General features: G+C 37.1%; 1 long non-coding RNA gene across 1 annotated transcript; it reads right to left on the reverse strand.

The window, feature by feature from the left end:
• Nucleotides 1-559: 559 nt before the first annotated feature.
• LOC138511041 (uncharacterized) lies at nucleotides 560-1508 on the reverse strand. Its single transcript, XR_011280555.1, has 3 exons — nucleotides 1404-1508; nucleotides 1197-1302; nucleotides 560-794 (listed from the first exon to the last, which is right to left on the reverse strand). It is a non-coding gene; the product is annotated as an uncharacterized lncRNA (long non-coding RNA).
• Between the last annotated feature and the right edge of the window lie 1488 nt (nucleotides 1509-2996).

Here is a 2996-nt window from a genome sequence, read left to right on the forward strand (position 1 = left end):
CATATGTGGCTGAGTAAAAAAATGTGTCTTGATGTGTTTCTTAATTGTTTGTAAATATGCATAGGTAATTTATTTTTGTAGATTCACACTCTAAATTGTTGCATTGAATAAATATATTGTTTTTACATGTGTGTTTTGGGATATTGACATGATATAATCCTGCTGGTTAAAAACTTAGAAGACACTCAGTGGGCCTCATTACAGGTTTTGTGGCATTACGGAGGTAAATTTGCCGTAATACTGGCATGCAAAATTACTGCTATCACTCCTTGGTGCAGGAGATTTATTGCTGGATTACAAGTGGTGGTAGTCAAATCTAAAAGAGATAGGTAAATAATAAATAATTGAACAAATCCTGGTATCCTCTAGGAACAGTTATACCTCTCTAGGTGATGGTCCGGTACTTATATCTTGAAAAAATAGATATAGTACAATACATAACAAAGTTAATCAAAAAATATATAATTTATTAATACTAATACATTTTTGTAAATAATTTTATATAGACCCTAAACTCACACAATACTTAATTATATCTAATACATATAAATCACTATTTTTTCATAAAACTTCCAACATTAAATCAATACATAGACACAAAATGGCAAAACATTACAACATCACAAAACAAATGTTTCACTAAACCACATATTCCTGACATGTAACATGTTTCAGTTCTCTAGGCCCTTTAGTGGCTGAACTTTCTTCAGGGGAAACAATTCTGATTCTTTAAAATTCCTTCCACATCGTGCGGTAGGGTTCCCAAAAACATGCACCAACGGATGTCATAAAACCTGTAAAACAAAGAGACGGTAAACCTTAAGTTCCCAGAGATACCACTAAGTAAACAAATTACTACCTTCACCAACTGAAAAGGAAAATACCAAAGCAGTGTGAAGGAGCCACCAGCCGTCAATAAGACAGAAAAGATCAAGCGTCTAACAGTTCACCCTTGAACCAAAAGTCAATTTCAGAAAGAGAAGTGCCATCAAATACTACTTCATCCAATGCGATCCATTGATTGATAAGTTTGCCTAACCTTTTTAATCAGGACAGTATTTGTCTATTTGGTACATATGTCAACAAAGGAATTTAGGAAAGTAGAAACTACAGACATAACACAATCTAGAAGCAAATCCTCATCAATTGTTACTCAACCCATAACTCATACATACATGTCTAAAAGAGCTGAGTACCTGTAAGATCTCCAAGGAACTCAGACTCCCAAAAGCGTGTTATTCAATTCAGCAATTTTTCATAATTTTTCGTAACCACTCGAACGTTAGTCCATGATGAACAGGTCTGTGGGGAACAGTTGAAAAACCATCAGTACACCCATATGAGAGGAAGCATCCTCTTACATGACTCACTTTAGTTCAAAAAGGGACTAATAGGAAAAATACCTGCTGCAAATCGTAGATAAGAATCCAAAAATAAGTATATTCAAAGGTTGACAGCTCAAAATTCCGTCACCCGCAAGAGCACTCCTAAAATCGAAGCACCTTCTGTAACGACATGAAATATCCAATTATACTTTCATCAAAAAAGTATGTTGGCAACAGTTCAACCCGCGGGTATTGCACTGCTTCAAGACATTAAGAGAACAAAACATGGAAAATGCAACTACGATTAAACTGGTGGTAAAGGTCCCCATTATTTGGAGTCCAAAGGACTCTGTGGGGATTTTGGCAGAATTACTATGGTCTGTAATTCCTCCAGACATTTGCTGGAGAAAAATCCTCCAGCTCACTGTCAAACCTGTAGTATGGCAGTGCGGTAAACCGGCAGTAATGAAATTGCAGCCAAGTTACTGCTGTACTGCACCATTGTACTTGTAATGAGGCCCAGAATGATTTATCAGTTTAGTTTTTCAACTGGTTTCCGGAGTGTTATAATGGTCTTGATTTCCAGTAGCAATCAGTTGGAGTAATTCACTGGATGCCCTCCATGATGTTTTTTCTTTAAGAAAATGCAGTTTTTGCAAAAACTGCTCTTTTGCTGTTTTTTTTTAAAACGGCTAGTTTCGTGGTATTTTTTGCAATTGTGAAATTGTTATAAGGTGGAGGGTTTGATGAAGCAAAAACTCTCCCTCAATGAATCTAATGTCCTTTTGCAAGTCCTGATTGACTGAATAATTGCTTATTTGTTTTAAAAAACCGCAGCCTTTGCATTTACCACCACAATCTTTCCAGGAAATGCAAAATCTAGAGGTCATACTCAATGCAACCTTGTCTTTCATCTATCAAATAAATTTGATCAACAAAAGTGCCTTCTGCCACTTGTGTCTTTTAAGGTGAATTCTTCCCCTACTCTCATTCTGCACAAAAATCACTGTGATCCTCGCTGCTGCAGTGGCACACTTAGATCACTGCAGTGTACTGTGAACAGGATGCTCGACTAAGCTTCAGAGGACCTACAACTATTCTGTTGTTATGAAGTTACTCCTTACCACATCCTAAGGCTAGGAGGCACTCTCTGTAAACGGAAAGACCTTCAGTCCAGACCCATAAGCAACCTGAAGGTGGTCAAGGATGGGATTCACAGAGTCCCACTCCTATTCCACTCTCCCTTCCTGAATCATGAACTATACACCAATGGTGATAATGCTAATTATTTCCTCTCCTTGAGTGCTGCTCCACAGCTGTACATGAGGTCTTACTTAGATGTGATTTTAACACAGGGATACCATCGAAATAGATATATAACGAAACCTTTTACCTTTTTCACCAAGCCTTATATCTACATACATTTTGTATCTGTAGTCTGAGAGTGCCAACTAGTGGTCCTTCCACTAATTCAATTTCTGGTTTAATGTTATTTCGCTAACCCATTGGTTGTTTCGTGTCATTTCACTTGTTTAATGTCATTTCACTAACCCTAATTACATTCTACCTACACTTTCCTTATAAATACATTTTACGGGGGATACCCCGTACTCCTGTGACCGCTTCTACCTGAGAACCCTCTTTTTTCCCCTCCCATTTATGCTATTTTTA

Source organism: Ambystoma mexicanum, chromosome 6p (genome assembly GCF_040938575.1).
Source record: "Ambystoma mexicanum isolate Mex_15411 chromosome 6p, UKY_AmexF1_1, whole genome shotgun sequence".
In the NCBI taxonomy this organism is placed as follows: domain Eukaryota; kingdom Metazoa; phylum Chordata; class Amphibia; order Caudata; family Ambystomatidae; genus Ambystoma; species Ambystoma mexicanum.